The sequence below is a fragment of the Cuculus canorus genome, chromosome 3 (assembly GCF_017976375.1).
Source record: "Cuculus canorus isolate bCucCan1 chromosome 3, bCucCan1.pri, whole genome shotgun sequence".
In the NCBI taxonomy this organism is placed as follows: domain Eukaryota; kingdom Metazoa; phylum Chordata; class Aves; order Cuculiformes; family Cuculidae; genus Cuculus; species Cuculus canorus.
The window spans coordinates 49,975,237-49,993,268 of NC_071403.1; positions in this window are offsets into that span (position 1 = coordinate 49,975,237).

Sequence of the window (18,032 nt, forward strand, 5' to 3'; positions counted from 1 at the left end):
GTTGTGTCAGTTTTCTGGCATAGAATATTTCAGTCCAAATTGTTCAGTTTTAGAAAAGACTTATTCTATTGAAAATAGGACCTTGGTGAGTAATGAGAAAAGGCAGTGCTAGCAGTCCTGCCAATAATATGATTAAAAGTATTAGAACTAAAAGAGGTTTAGAAAATTGAATTCGCTTTACTGAGGTAGGTTATAAAAACTTGCAATTCTGTTGATATATTGCAATGGTACCTTGAAATGTTTCTCAGGACATGTTGTAGTGGCTTCTTTCAAACAAAAAGTGGCGAAGAAAGCATTTGGGTTGAAAAAGCTTTAAAATAACTACCCTTTTGAGGAAAATACTGGAGCCAGGAAGAATAGATCAAGAACAAAAATTGTTCTGCTGCTTTAATTTAAAATAATTAATTTTATGTTCAGGTTTACTTCCTGCTATTGGACATTTGAAATAATTGAGGTAATTTCTTCCCTCCAACTAGACTCTTTGTAGGAGCAATTCTAGTTATACCTTAAACTTTATAAATAAAGAGATGGTCTGGTATTTTTTACTATAAAAAGTAAGATTTGAAAGGTAGAGATTAAGAAAACAAGAAAAAACTTACTCCCAAAACATGAAGATTTTGATAGCATTTTTTTAAAATATTTTTTTCCACATACTCTGGCGTTGTCAGAAGGTGAAACCCCTTGACTGTTGGAAAAATGGCAAGAAGGATAATGATGAGCATTTGACTTTCCTGATCTGCTTTGCTACTAGGCTTCATGTGCTAACTCTGAGTCTGATCTAGAACAGGAAATCATTTCAAAAAATTTGAGAAAACAACCTTCTGTCATCCTCAGAGCAGTGGTAAAGAATATAAAGTACTTAGTACGCATAACCCCAAGGTTTCATAAGACTCTTCTTGCACTCATGAGTGCTCTGTGGGAGACTGTGGTCAGTCTTTCTGCAGCTCATGACCAGAAGAGTGGAACATATGTGCTAATTCACATTATTTAATGTTTCACAGGGAAAAGCAAGTTGCTAACTCCCTACATCCCTCCCACACTCAGAGTGGACTCCTTGCCTCTGTTATTTCACACCATCACATCCCAGTGCTGCAGCTGCTGACTGGCAGTCCAGAATTTCTTTCCCACAGTCTTCAACAGGATCAACATTCATCCCGGTTAAAATATTAAAACTTGCTTCAGATCACAAAGGAGCTGAAGACTTAGTGGCAGGTGGCGGGATTGTGCCTGCCTAATCCCAGCTTGATGCTGTTGTCAGGAATATTGCATAAAGGAAGGACTTCAGCATATTTTAGGGAGGAATTCACTGAAGCTTGTTCGGGAATACTACTGTTGTTATTTTTCATGCCAGTGGACCTCCTACTATCTATGAAACGTCTGTCCATGATTTTCACCCAAATATGCTATCTTATTTATCAGCAATCACATACCCTAACATTTCTCAGTAGCAAATGCAATATCAGGGCTGGAGTTCCAAAGGCCTCCTTCTGCTTTTTCTGTATAGCATATTTCTTGACTGCCAGGAGTTAGGTTGGTATAAATACAGTATAGGTATAAACCTCACAGGCTAAGGTCACGCAGGGCTTGTTTCATGATTGTGAGCTGTGAGGAAAGGTGACCTTCCAAGATGTATTTTCATGCTTATCCCCACTGATTTATTTTACCAGCCATCTTCATCAGAGGGGTGCTCCTGGGCAAGAGGAAAAGTCCACGCAGACATGGCAGTTCAGCAGATGAGAGGGAAAATTTTAAAAAGCTGCTTCTTTTTTGGTCAGGAAGAGTCTTTCTTTCCTGGGTCTGGCTGGAGGTGTCTCCTTCTACCAAGGTCTCCAGTGTGGTTGACGCACTGCCGCTTAAAGTTGTCCAAAGGAGCTTCCCATGTAAAGGAGGACTTTCCAAAGCACTAAGATGAGAGCACGCTGTCTTCTGGAGCCCTCTCTGAACAGGCACAGTGCCTGGGGAGATCCCAGTGATGCAGGAGGCCTGGTTTGAAGCTGGTCAAGCCAGCAAAGGCAGTGACCGAGGCTGCTCACTGTTGGAGACAAGCATGCAGGAAAAAGCAGGGGAGAGGGTTTGGGGACTCTCGCAGCTACTCAGATTAATTTGATGATTGGGTTCAAGTCGTCCTGAGGTAGTCCAGTGCCATGGCATTCCTGTTGGCTTCAAGAAAAGGATATGAATTTGATGTAGACCACCTCTTGTGTTTAAGTGTCTTTGGGGCTAAGGTAGCTGGTGAGTTTCAGGCAAGCCAAAGGGATAAGAGCATGTAGGCAGTGTGGGAGACTGGGATTGGTCATAAACTCTTTCCTCAGTGTCTCAGGGACTCCCTGGGAAACCACTGCAGCTGGAGTAATTTAAATAAGCTTTCACTCATTTTAAAGACTTTTTTACTGAGTCCATGTCATTGTCAAAACAATATTTAAAACTAATAGTTTCTAGGCTCTACCTGAAGTATTGAGCATACAATTAGCATAACCAAACATTCAGACAGCAGGAAAATATTTCCTGGCTGAAGATAGATTAGATTTTAATGGTAATGTGAACAACAACCTTGTATTATCAAATCATAATAATTCTCTGTGTGAAACCAGATACATTTTCTTATAGTTCCTGATAATAGTATTTTGTAAGCATCAATATAAACACTGATTCCACTTACTTTCTGTTCATGTAGAGGAGCGGTAGAGATTTCCAGTGCCTTCAGGGCAATGTGCTCCTGACTGCATTTTGAAATTGAGACTTTTTGTGACTGCTATCTGTAACTCAGGAATTAACCCAAAGGAAATGAAATTTCATTTATCTGCATGCTAACTGTAACAGATGTTATTCGCACTTCTTCAGAGAAGTAAACATAAAACTGACTTCTGGAAAAAAATTCTTCAAGATAACTTGTAAATTCTGTTAGAAGTTCACAGTATAGACACTGCTTATCATTCTGATAGCTGGCTTTGACAAGACTTTCTGAATTAGGAAAAAGATATAAAGAGGTGAATTTAGTGAATGGTGGGAACTTAGTTAATAAACTTGCAAAAATCTTGACCAATTCATCTAAGATGTATGGCCTCAAAGTAAAAACTGTCAGGAAAGGTGTGAAACTTTACATCTAAAAGGTAGAAAGAAATCACTTAAATGTGATAGTTTCATTCAAATATGTTGCATTTCAACAAGAAACATAACAAAAGTAATGCATTTTTAAGTGACTCTTAAGATTACATATCTGAAGGACAAATGTAAAGATTAATTTCGTTTCTTTTTGGGGTGGGAGGTTTTGTATTTACATCATGCACTGTAATGACAGGTATAAGAAAATTAAAAGGCTTTACAAATATTATAGTCTTTAAAAATGCAAAAATTCAAAGGAAAAATCTGCTACAAGTTATACAGAATTTTATTAGAAGTGTATGTATTTGGTCGGTGAGAATGTTTGGGGTTTTTTTTCTGGAGAAAGATAGAGAATGATTTTGCACTTAAAGAGAACAACTTGTAAATTACTTCACTTTTCCCAGATATCTGATGGTTTGAAAGTATTTTAGCAACACTCAGCATTTGAACAAATTGCCCATACAATGCATTTTACGCCTTCTGAGTGCTCTGGGACATCACAGCTGCCCCGCAATATGTAACACTCATTGTCCTTAACTCTGGTTACAGACTTACCCCCTCCTCTCCAGAGACCTATCCTGAGGTCTAACATGGCACATTTGAGAAACCTGGACTGCAAAAGATAGAAGCTATAGAGAGGATAGGATCGTTGAGATGAGAGCATCCATAGCTCAAGCAGCCATATGCTTTCACCCACTGAGCATTGAAAGCAAGTAAACAAGAGGGAAAAAGGAAAGTCCAGAAGTCTGTCTGTTTACCAGAATACATTCTTAACAAGATAAATAAAAGAACCCTTAAGGAAAATCACCTCATGGTAAGCTGTAATGAATTCTGTGATGGCAAGCCCACAAGAGAACCAAATCTGCTGGTTTAAGATAACACAGTCTTGGAAAATGAACAGGAAACTTCAATAAAAATGATATCGGGGTAACAGAAGCTGGGTTCTCTGAAGCATGAATATAAGGACCTACCTCATATTTCAGAAACCCATATGCATTTTTCACAGTGCCTCCTTTATTTATGACAGTATTGCACAATGCAATGAATCCAAAGAATCTTTCCTACATACAGTTCTTTGCAGACTTTGCATAGGTAAAGCCAGTGCCAAATGGAATTTTTTGTTCATTTAACAATTTAGAGCATTGTCCACATTTTGCATGTTATAGCAGAAGCAGTTAGAATCTGGCATGAATTTACAAAAATAAATATAACATGTAGCCCACATAGAGAAACAATACGAAGGACAATCTTGCAAAGCTTTGAAATCATTCTACAGGCTTGTTAAATCAGTACAATTGACATATACGTAGTGTGGTCATCTTGTGTCTCGAGTTGTCAGCTGAGGTGTGCAGGCTCTTCACAGTGCTCAGTGGAGATTCTCAAGGGAGTTGTCTACCGTGTGTACGAGCAATGACTTCAAATCTTTATTGTGATTTGGGGCTTACCAAAACTGAACTTTTAGGAGTCAGATATTGAGTAAGGAAAAGAAACAATGGGGAAAAGATTAGTATAGCAACTTTTAGATAACTAAACAGATGCAACTATTTTTATAGAAAAAGCCTAACTACAGATTCAAAGACATTTTGTAAGGTAATCAGCATTGAGAATAGAACATCTGTTTTAAAATTCTGAAATTTACATCAGGTACAGTTGTCTGTCCTGCCAGCACAATAAAACTGTTCTGAGAACATTGTTAGCATCAGTAAAAAAAAAAAAAAAAAAAAAACCACGGGAAAAGAAAGTTAATAGGTTAAGAGGTTTAATAAGCCCATGTATATTAGAAATCGCACCATATTATCTTTACCTTATTTAAACTTCCCAGTGTATTTGTATTCCGCTATTATAGACTTGCCTGAATGCAGTAGTCGGTAGAGGAACTTCCTTCTGGTGGAAAAGAACTGTTTGGTTTGAAATCTACTGATGCTCTTATGAATCAGTCACAATGCTCTTTCAACATAATGATTTGGAGTAATTTTCTGTTTTCTTATTTAGGAACAGCTCCTTATGTTTGCCTTTCACAGATTCCACTAGAGATTTTTATTTGGTAATAAGAAAAGGAACAGTCCCCCTAATGCCATATTTAATGAGGATGCCACCATTTCTGTTGCTGAAGGATTTTTCTTTTATTGTGCTCTAATCTAGTTGACGGTCCCTTCTGCATTTGTACATGATCCAAAAGATAAATAAGTCTGGCAGACAACCAGGCCTTAAAAGAGACCTAGACACCTTACTGGGATTGAAATATACAGGATCAGATTCCATCCTGGACACAACGTACCATACATCAGTTTTATCTCCACCTCTACTATTTTGTCCTTGAAGCCAATGTACTTCTGCATCTGCTTTGTCTCCCAGCATTTCTATAGAACTTGTCCTTTCTTATGACCTGAGTTTTCATTTTAGCTTGAAGGGCTGCTCCAGTTTCAGGATGCATTTGTGACTTTCTAATTACCAACAGGATCAAAAATATCAATTGTCCTTTCTGCATGCTCTCAATTTGCCTTCAGCAACCTCACAAGATAATTTCATCCTCAAATCTAGTTCCTTCATTAAAGACAACTTCCTTCCCTTCATCTTATTTTTCAGCTGAACAGGTAAAGATTTGGGTCAGTAACCTAAGTAAATGACCAAGAAAAACATCACAGCACAAGTCTGTGATTTTGGAATCTCTGTTTTAGTATCTCTGTATCTATACTTGTGCAAACCTAACAATCAGAGGAAATTCATATTCTCCTTCTCTTTTTTTTCCCCTTCATTCACTAAAAGAAGATAAACAGTTTGGTGTTTTTTTCTGGTACACTTCAATAGAGTACTAATGGAAGCAAAAAGGGAGGAATGAGATTTAGGGCTTTCAAAGCAGTGTCATTTCTTCAGGAATTGTGAGTTGGACAAAGGGATGAAAAAGATTTTTTCGTCAAAGATACTAGTGTATCTAAACAGAGCAAATGAGGTGAAGGATCTGTTATCACTAGTTCCGATCTCAGAAAACTTCAACAGTTGTTGCATACGTGTTTCTGAAATCATGGCACTGAAAATGTGAAATATACATTACTGCTTACTCAGCATCATATATGAGACCACTTAAACACTTCTCATTTATGCTATCCACCTGTCCATAGCTCAAAAATCTATCTGTGTCTGCTTTGAAAGGAGAGATCTTAGCTACAACCCCAGAAGAGTTTCAGCATTTCAGAGCACCAGCATAGGAGCACAGCAGAGCACCACATCAGGCTGAAGTATGGGCTTATTTCATTAAGCATAATGTAGTCATCTGCAATAGTTAGTCTGGTCACACAATGCTAGGGAACCTCGGGCACCAAAGAAATAGCAAAATGTTCAGATGCTGCCTGTTTCAAGGTCAATTAATATACAAATGGGGACATTTCAGGGAAAGAGTTCAAAGTTAAGCCAGAAATCCCCAAATCAATGTTTTGTACAACAGCCTTGGCATCATGTCAGTTATGTGTCCATCTTGTCAAATTTTAATCTGCCAAAAAAAATCTATTTAATCAATCTTGAATAGATAAACCCCCTGGAGGTCTTGTGGGCTTTTGTTGATAATTCCTTCCTGATCCTAAACTGCGTTATCAGAATAACTTCGAGTGCCTAATTAGACCCATCAGTCAAGCACCTTCAAGCACTGTGCCACCTCAGAATATGGGTACCCCTCACTCAATAGACAGCTGCAGTCAATTGCTAGTACTTCAAAAGAAAAGATGCATGTGTGGAGGAAGAAGAGAATTTACAAGTCAAATTATGGCTCTGACTCTTACAGCTGATCAGCTGAAGCCCTGAAGAATGAGATCTGATTATAATCACAGTCCTAATGCAAGACTGGAAGTGTGATGAGGGCATACTCAGGGCAATGAAATCTATCCTGTCCTGTTTGGGCGCAGTGGATGAAAAAGGAAATAGGATGACTCAGTCCCCATGTGTTTTGGATGCAGGCAGAAGAAAGCCTCCCCATAGTAAGGTTAAAGAATAACGTTGAACAAAACGTTGCCTTGCTTTACTGTTCTGATTTTAATATACACGTCTTTCTGTAGATGAAAAAAAGAGATAGGATTTTAATGTTAATTGTCTAAGTATGTCTTTTGCTTTTTTCCCTTTAACTGGAAATGGGGACAGAGTGAAGGAAGGAGGGAAAGATAGAGGTGTATTCTGAAAATGTGTGATGTACTTGAGTTTGAAGTTAGAAATCCCTGATATTTCAGAACAGGCTTGTCCATTTAGTTCTGGCTTTCTTTGTTGCTTGAACACTGCATGTTTTGTGTTGCTGCACGTCTGTGACTCTGTTCCTGATCTGTTCTGTTTGTTAGTTCTATTTAGACACATCTCTCCAACTGGCACAGTACAGATGAAGATTTTACTGCAGGTAATTATTAATTAGGCAATTATTGATTGCTTTATTGCAGTAAATGAAAGACATTTGATCTGGACCAGCACTAGGAATTGTTAGCCTTATATTGAGGCACAACATGTAATTTAGCCCTGCTCCAGAAGGTTTGGAGTCCAGTCATGAGACGAGAAACAAGCAACAGCAGATGAATAACAGAGACAGTTAAATTAATGCTCATGCAGTTCATTGTGCAGAAAGCACTGTTTATCTGTTGTCAAGAGTTTTTTAGGCATCCTGGCAAAATGGATTTTTCATGTGTTTCAAGGCTATTTGCTCTTGGAATTAATGCCTGTTCAGAAGAACTGTGTCTAATGGAGGCCAGATATAAACAGAACGTGACGTTTTCCCATCTTTCTCTTAAATGTATTTTTCCAGAAAAAGATATTCTTCTTTTACTGCTCTCCTTTAAGTAATATTTGTGCCAATATTTATAATAATGGGAGATCATGTATTTTTTGAAAGCTCCAACAAGAGATGCATATGTTCTTCCTACTATTTATCACATAAATTACATTCATCTTTTGTCAGCCTTTTGCCAGTCTGATGTTCAAAATGTGCCAGGCAGATTTTAATGCCAACTGACAGCCAACTTTTGAAATTATTTAACCAGGAAAATATTCTGTGACACACAGGAATACATACCAGCTGTCAATCAACCACCTACGGTGCTAAGTCTATATCAAAACCATTAGGAATGGAGAGTCTACCTAACAGACTTTGCACTGTGCTACTTGTCTTCAGGGGAGTGATAACCGAGGACAGCCGCAAGCTTGTAAAATTACAAGTCATGTTAGGCCCAAAATAGTGTCAGAATAGCATTGTCTTCCTTCAAGAAACATCTTAATGCACTCTGGATGTGGTGTTAAAACAGTAATAAGTTTCTGTGAGCCTTCAAGGTCCTTAACCAACCATGACTTGTCTGCTTAAGCTCTATGTATGTACTTCAGAAGAAACTTTCCAAGAAGTACGTTCAAATGTATGAAATAAAGACATAGGATTTGTTGCTAATTTGCTAGTAACCTAATAAAACTATAGAAGTAGCAATGACCAAATGGGAAAGGATCCTGGTCCAACCTTCTGCTTGCTTTTTCTTTTGGGATACTGAATCACAGTTACCACAGAGCGGCTGAAGTGGGAAGGCCCCTCTGGAGACTGTCTGGTCCAGCTCTCTGCTCAAGGATCACATACAGTAGGTTGATCAGGCCCATATCCAGTCAGAGTTTTAACATCTTCAAGGATGGAGACTCCACAATGTCTCTGGCAGATAGCCTCTTCCAGTGTTCAATCACCCAATAAGAAAGTATTATCTTGTGTTCAGACTGAATTTCCTGGGTTTTAATTTGTACCCATTGCCTCTTGTCCTTTCACTGGGAACTGCTAAGAAGCCTCTGATTCCCTCATCTTCATTCCCTTCCATCAAATATTTGTACACATTGATGAGATCCCCTCGAGCCTACTCTTCTTTGAGTTGAGCAGTTCCACTGTCTTAGCTTTTCTTCATAGGAGAGATGCTCCAATCCCTCCATCTTCTGTGTGGTCCTTTGTCAGGCTGCCACCATTATGTCTGGGTCTCTCTTGTACTGTAGTGCCCAGAACTGCAGACAGCACTCCAGGTGTGGAGTACAATCATTCCAGTACATTCGTGCCTTTCCTCCATTCAAAGTGCTCTAAGGATTGTGCTAATTTTTAAAAAGCTTTGCTATTAAAAAAATTCTCACCTGAAAATAGTAAAATAATTCCATGGTGAGGTCTGGGTAAAGACTGTCTATAGGATGATTACAGCATGCTTTCAAAATAGTGGCACTCATTTTTTACAGGGTGTTCTAAGAAAAATCAGTTTGCTTATTGATAGTTTGGGTATTATCAATCCACCCATAATAGTCATATTTCCTATGTTTATTTTTGTGACAAACTCCAAGGGAATGATTCATCCAGGTTTTGCTATATAAATTACTAGCTGTTATTAACTGTTAGTCTGACTTTTCCGTCAAGTAATGAAGCCATCGATTGGAAGTTAAGAAAAATACCTGTGCACGAATTCTAGATCTCCTGCAGCAAATCTTAACCACAGAAAGCTGAGGTTCAGGCAGGAACAATCAATAACTCAGTTTGGACAAACAACCACATTTACAAAACTCCTTTTCACTGTTCTGCTTGAGGATGTCAGACAAGGTGTCTGTGGCCTTCTACAAAAGTCCTTGCAAATGCCAATAATAGCTGAAGTTGTAATAAGAAATGGTTAATCAATGACAGAGAGATGTTTCTCAGTTATGCTCCCACTCCCAATGCCAAGGCAAAGTAATAAAAGAGCACACATAAAAAGCCATGCATTCATTTTCTCCAGACCAATGGATTTTTATTCAGCTTTTCATTTTTTGCACAATGTATAATGAGAAATCAGATCAAACAATAAAGCTCAGAATTTTTTATTTTATTAAATGTATTTTGGTTGTTTGCATCTAGATAACTTGTCAAGTGCAATAATTTGATTATTTGAATGGTAACTCTCAGCTGTTCCTTTTTTCTTGCACCATCCAGATCTGCACGCTATATATTTGGTTACCCGCAATACATTTGATCAAAAAACTTTTAAACTTCCTGGATATATTTCATTATATAAAACTTGCACTCCTTCCTGTTGCTTTTTTTTCCCTCTGTCAGGTGAAGATTGTCCATATAACTGTTAATTTTAGCACAACCCAAACCAAGACAATCTCATGCTCACATAGGTATTTCAAAACAAAGTTCTCAAACAGTCGATTTTATGTCTCTTTGGCATAAGCATAGTCATCCTCTCCTTAGTCTTTGGGTTAGTGCCAAGCATGGAAACTGTTGATTTAATGAGTCTGACAGTATATACTGAGATTGTATTAGGATGGCCGGGGAGAGAACATTTGGATTTATTTGGCAAATTAGTGCTAGAATAGGAGCAGATTAGGGACAGATAGATAAGGTGATCAGGGATTGAACAGATATTATAAAATTTGTACCTGAGACACAGGACAAGAATAGATGTCAAAGGAAAGGTTTATTTATTTTAGCTAAATTCACAGCAAATTTAGCTTGCAGACAAATGGAGAAAATATAACTCGATAAACAAAATGAAACTGTACAGAAAGCAAAATGCTTGGCTTAAAAAGAAGAAGCTATTACCTGATTTTTAAAAACATCTCAAAAGAATATTCCAGTATTACAAAATATCGTATTCTTCTAGACCTAAACAACGTTTTGAGGAGATAGAGTCCTGAAGTTTTCTTGGAGAATTAATCCGAGTTCTAAATGTCTCACACACTTTTACAATCCAAAAGAATGCATCAAATAGCAAATGCAAACTGTTACCTGTGCAGAACAAAACAATGATTTATCTACTGTATGATTTATCTACTTATATACACTTAATGCTCTGAAGACAAAATAACAAAGCTCAAATACATGTAATGGAATGCTAAAGCTTACTGTCGGTCCTTGAACAGATCCTAATCATTGATGTCAGTGGATGCTCTCAGAGCTCACAGGTCTTTCAAGAAGGCATTTATTCTTCCATACCAGATTAATAAACAGTTTTGCTGTTCTGTGTTTCTTTTTTTCCTGCTGGTTTTGTAAACTCAGTATTAGTGACTTTGAACCTGGCCTTTTTCTTCAGAAAAGTCATTATGTACTTTACCAGCTCTTTTGAAAGAGTTTACCATATGAAGACATACTGTGAAATTCTTCTGGGATTTGAGGAAGCCTCAGTTCTCAGCTCTTCATTCACTTTGTTTTGATCTTAGTTGCTTATGGTCATACAGTCTTAATTAGAAATTTTCTTCCCAAGATTGGTTTATCATTTTCTTTTCAAAGCATAAAAACTATGTGCAGTGGCTCTCTACCTCATCCCTGCTCTCCTGGACTGTTTTCACCCCACCAGTAAAGCATGATTTCTGGTAACTGCAAGAGTTGATATTTCATTAAACAAAAATGTAGAAGCAAGCAATCTACAGCTAAAGTCACTCATCTTATTTGAACAATTTTCTCAGTGTGGAATCCTTGTGATTTCTCTCCTGCCTATAGGAGGAATACACAATCATAAAGCATTTCCTGACTGCATTTCTCTGCTGGGTCCAGGAATGAAATTATGAGAAATTTGAAACAAACGCCATATGTATGCATGTACTATGTTAGTATTGTACAAGCTGGTACTACAACTCTATCAATTCCCAGGGTGGCTTTATATTTTGAAAGCCTGCACATCAAAATTTTGTTGATTATAACAGTTGATCAATACTAGTTTCATCTGCTGTGTTTTTAATATGAAATGCTGGCGTTCTTTAAAATGCCTTTTACTTATGAAAACACCAAAACACCCAGAGCAAGTTTTGTTGCCTAATGAGAAATCATAGTATATTATACATTTACATAGATAATTTTACTTTGAAAAAAAAAGCTGATTTAGAGGAAGAATTTTGAGGCAGATCTAAAAGAATACATGTAATCTTGTTCTTTTTTATTATAATTTATGGTAATATTACAAAGTATCATTCTTCAGGCATTGAATTTATATTTATTTATATTTATATTTTACTTGTGTGGTTTTCTGTGTGGTAACTCTGCATTGTGGTAACTCAACAATTCCCATAATAAACAGGACTGGACTTTTTCTTTGTTAGATCTGATACTTGCTACATATGTTAGCTTTGTGATATACCAGAAATAATTGGCTTGTATGTCTGAATGCCTGCTGGTAAATGCAAGAGTAGAATTATTGTTCTTACACTCTCTTTTCTTTTTTTTTCTTTCCTTTTGCAAGGTAAGGAATATATATATCGCAAGACCTTTTACCACCTTGGTCACTCTTCACTGGACATGCTCTTATAGTCTGACGACCAAGGCATCCAAAACTACACATATTAGTCAAGGTGAGGCCGCACCAGTACAGTGCAGAGTGGGATAACTAACTCCCTTGACCAAGTATCTACGCTGTGGTTGATGCATCCTAGGATACAGTGGACCCTTTTGGCTGCCAGGGCACGAGGTTCACTGATATTCGTCTCACTATCAATCCAAACCCCTGGATCTCATTCTGCAGGTCTGCTCTCTAGCCTTTCGTCCTCAAGCTTGTACATACAACCAGGACTGCCCTGTGTCAGGTGGAGAATCCAGCACTTGCTCTTGTTAAATTTCATATGGTTGATGATTGTCCACCTCTCTCACTTATCCAGATCTCTCTCTAAGGCCTCTCTATCCTCAAGGAACTCCACAGCACCTGCTAGTTTAGTATCATCAGTAAACTTTATTGCAAAGAAGGTTCAGGACTTGCAATTAAAATGATGAATGTATATAATCCATTTAAGATATAAGTTTCTCTAGTCGGAGTATTTGAAGCTTTACAAATTTTCAGAGATCATGGTATTTTTTTCAACAGACCTGTGGGTGTCAGTCCAGTATCCCACAATCTGTCAGCTTTGCATTGATTTAAGAAATATTTATGTAAAAAATATTTCTCCTTGTAATAAGAGTTCTCTGAGCTACCAAGAATATATTCATCATTATCTGTCAAGCTCTGCTTTAAGTATTAAATAAACAATGAAATAATCCAGAGGGAAAAATTGCAAAAAAACTATGATTTGCTTTTTTAGGCAAAATAACCTTCAATAATGTCTCTCTTCATGTACAAGAAAGCAAAAAATCAACTTACATTCTGAAATGATGGTTTTGGAATTATCTGAGCAGAACAACATTTTCTAGTGTGGAAATTCCTACTATCTAGGCTTATAATTGTTATTTAGTATGAAAATTATTTACATTCTCTGTAGTGAGGACTGGGAAGCTGATCTGTGCCTGAATCAGCAAGTAAATCCATACCTACTCAGGTTTGGCAAGCCAGGTTTATAACAAAATATAATTCTGGGGAAGGAGAAGGAGGATGAGAGAGGCAGGTTCAGCATTATATAGTAGAAAGTGGAGGAGAAAAGAACAGAGAGCAGGAGAGCCACAGTAGATGGAGTGGAATGAAACAGGCCAGAGGTAGAAGAGGATCAATATTTTCAATGTGCCACTGAAATAGAGTTGAAAAAAAGTTGATGTCTATTGGTAAGCACTGTTTGAAGTGTTTTTCTGATGACAGCTTGTACTGTCAGTAGTTAACAAAAATGCAGAATAATCCCACTTATATTGTGAGAAGGTCACTATGATATTCACCATAAAAAAAGAAAATCTGTGCATGGCAGATTACTCTGGGTTGACAATGCTTTTTGCAAAAGTGTCTGGAGGCAAACAGTTATGTATCTGCACAACTCTAAGCAGTAATAAGTGAGTACCTGTATTTAAAGAACAAAGCTTGACATTTATCTTCTGTGAAAAATAAAAAGATTGAACGCAAGTAGTTTTTCTTGACAGCATTGAAAACTCTTCATGATTACCTGGAAAATGAAATTAAATATCATTAAAAGGTCGTAAGAACTTGTGTTGTCTGAGAACTAGGGGAGCACAAGTTTGATAAAGAGTCTTGGAGAAAAATATTTTACAACTAGATGTGTTAGCAGGTGAGATTCTTCTTGGAAGGCAGGCACTGATATATATGAGGAAGCATAAATTGCCTTTTGTTTTATTTTGAAAAAATCTTTATATAGAAAAAAATCTATCATGAATCATGAAGTACCTTTAAAGTAATGTGAATAGCTGCACTGAATATCAAATCAGCCTTCATTTTGTTAAAAGTGACATTTCTTAAATAATAAATCAACACTTCATAAAATCTCCATCTCCATGTAGTGCCTCGGTTGTCCACAAATTACAGAAGATATTTATATTTTAAACTGTCTAAGGATAATTTCATGGGGTTGGCTCTACATAAGCCTTCTTTGTATAAATATAAGCTCAACAACTTAGTATTTTCATTGTATATACAAAAATGTTTTGACACTTTATTCTCTACAATTTAATTCAGGTTCATTTAATAGAAAAAATATATTTTTTCAGAGATTCTCAGTATTTTCTGGCTTATTAAAAAAGTCTTTCAGAGACAGGGGAAATATCTTTCTTTTTCAGATTTAGGAGGAAGCAAAAATAACTCTAAGGACCCTCAGTTGCTGGAAATTTAAAACCTTTATAGTAAATACTGTTAACACAGAATAAGTTAAAAGTAACTTGATTCAGGTTGGTAGAAACATTTTGTTGAAATAAATGTGTTAATTCAGAATTTATAATTCAGTTAGACTGCAAAAGTATCAAAAGCCTTCAAATAAAATTTTTAAACATATTTGTCAGTGGATTTCCCAAGAAAATGTGAAGCATTAAGAAACTTTTATAAGTCTATAATAAGTTAGAAAGCAAGATTTCCCCACGGCATGAGTCTTTAAAGTTTTTAACTCAAGACCTTCTGAAATAGTTTCTTTTTGTTTTCTTTAATGAAAAGTCTTAACAGATCTCCATAAATACCAGAGCGTGTCTCCATTAAAACAAAGAACAAAAAAGCATGGGCTCAGAACAGCAAATTATCTAATGACTAAATGCTTTGCTGACAATAAATTTGTCTAGCTCTTTTCTGAACCTGAAAAAACTGTCTCTTTCCATAAACTCCCATGACAGTAAATTTCAGTTGTCATGAAGTATTGTGCAAAATTATACTTTCTTTTGCCTGTGGTTCAAATGTCACCTTATACAACATCTTCATGGGTCTGGAAATCGCTTATCATATATTTCTTCAGGCTTTTCCTCTTATTACACATGAATGATCTGAGGTTTTCCTGAATTTCTTCTCCAACTTGCAACAAGCAGCCACCAAATGTAGTGGAGCATCATCTGAAAGAGACCTTTCATTGTACTCCTCCCTCTCCAAGTGACTGTAGAAGATGCTAAACAATGCAGCCCTTCCCAGCATGCATCCCTTGTGGATGCAAACGACAGCGCCTAAGCTTATAGACAGGTTAAAAATGGCTAAGTAAAGAAAAATAAAGAATATGCTAAGACGTGACTTTGGAGCAGTGGTAAAGATCCTTTCTCAGGCACTTTATAGTGCATTTCACTGCGGTTAAAGCCATAAGCTATCTGTCAGTTGGCATGAACTCGATTTTACAAGGAACCATGAGGAATAAGTTTCCAATACTAAACTTTTTTAATGGAAAACACCTCTGGAAAGAGTGACAAAAAAGGAGTTCAACAGCTAATCAACACAAACCTGTTTCCTCATTTGCTTACACATTTGGAAACAAAAATAAAGAAAGAAAAAAAGAAATGTAAAGGAAAATTTCCTGAAACAAACTTGTTTTAATTTTTATCACCCCTCTCCCTTTGAAGCCTTAACTGACTGGACAGACCTGTCTGCCTGCTTTTGTCTTCTAAATATTCACTACAAGTCTTGTTTCTACGGAGGAGTCTGAAATTACTCTGTAATTGCATCTGCTCACTTTGAAGAGGGTTTACATTCAGTTAAAGTTATACATGTTAATGTACATTTCTGAGTGTCTTTTTATTTCTTTGTATTGTATTCAATCTATGAGGTTTTCTGCTAGCTGACATGATCTTGATGATAACTGTTAGTTTTATGCATGCACAGCTGGTGAAAATTCCCCAGTAGTATGTAAAACTGATCATGACTTGAAAATACTAATCCCTGATAGTCTTGATTAATTTTTCTACAGGCTAAAAAACATTTTGCTAAATTATTTTTGCAGAATTGGTTGACTTTCATGAAGTGTTTTTCTTTTGCATAACATCAGTAAGACATCAATTAGTTCAAAGGACTCTTGCAAACTGGTTTGGAAAATGTTATCTCTCTTTTTCAGATGGAGAAACCAAGAAGTTCAAGAGGCTTCCTAAGGCAATAGGGCAAGATGAGGACAGACCTGGCAATTTGGATCTCTAGTGCCTGGCTCGTAGTCTAGAATTACAAGTGCCAAATAAGCTACATAGTTAGCACATAGTTCATAGTTTGGGTAATACTAGGTATGGTTTTTCTCATGGAGAAAATTTAAAATTAATACAAAGTCTACAGAATTTTATGTCAATCAGTTACTATGTCTGACATTTTGAGCAGATACTCAAAGTGTGGGAGGAGAAGAAGAAGGGTCATTTTCATCTTCTTGCCAGCTTATAGTCAAATAGCTTTTTTTTCACTGTTGGCAGTCTTAGATACTGTACAGAGTTCAGCTGTAAGGGAAATTTTGTTCCTGATTTCTTATAATTCATATTCAAACTTTTACATTATTTCATTATAGTTCTCAAGTGTTAACTTACACGTTATTGAAAAGTATCAGAATAACAACCCTGGAGAATGAAGTTTCATATTTATACCTAGATTAGATGTAGTGCAGCTTTTTCAAAAGGTGGTTAGCTACAGGCTTAAAAATGACCTAGATCAAGAAGAAAAGCAGTGATCAAAAGACTAATTGTCTTGGATGTCAGACATTCTTCTTAATTTTGAAATGAGGTACTAAGGGTTAATTTCCCTGTAATACTTGTGTTTGAAAGTATTAGCTTTTCCAGAAAGACATGAAGTAGTAAAATTTAGCTAAAGTACTCAGAACCACCTTTTATGTAGAAAATTAGGAACTGCTAGAGTCGTTAAGTCAAAGTTCCTTCAACAGAAGCATGGCTTACTGTCGCTCCAGGGTTCACATCTGACCAAAGTTTACCTTAGGAAAACCATTAATCATTAATAATCTTTATAACAATAAGCAATTATTATAGTATATTATAAAATTATTACTCAAATATCATAACTTGAGTGTTATTGTTTCCTAAGATCTAATTAGTTCCACATATTGAGAATGAAAAAACCAGGAAAAAAATCACTGCCTACAGGAAAAAAAATACTTGCATAAATGAGCACAGAGGCAATGTTTACCATCTCTGGAAACAGATAGAAACTGAACGACTGTATATAGAGAATAATATTAAACCCAAGTATAAGAACAGAGGAAAAAACATGGAAAAATAAAAGAAGTGAACTCATTCTACTTCAGCTTCTGGTCAATGCAAAATGAACACTTAATTGTTCTACTTGTTGTGAAAGAGGAATCACATTTTAGTATATGTATAGGAAAAAAAGGTGATGGTAAAACATGGTTCTACTTATTATTCATAGCTGCAGGCTCTTAAAAGGCGAAACTGAAAGAGAGAGGAACATGGATCATTGAGTTCCATGCAAGTATGCTCATGCTTTGTCAGAAACATTGTGAGTGTGGAAGTATTGCGTACAATTTATCAGCTACTGAAATAGGTGCTGGATGGTATTTCTTTTTCCTTTCTTTTGGACACACTGAGGAGGGTTTGTCATATGAAGTCCGTAAGAGAACTGTTTTTACAGAAAAGCATATTCATATTCTTCTTAAGAAGTCTTAAAAACCAACCTCTTTTGAAACAACTCTTTTTAACTAGTAAGGAGGATGCCAGCATTGATCTTTGTACAGCATTATACAAGCTCTCCACTTGTCTACCATTTCACAAATGCAAATTGGCACGCCCAGAGCCACAGATTAATACATTCCTCTAAAGAATTTTCCTGTGGATAAAATGGTCATTATGGTCAAAGTCCAGCCACTAAATTGTACCA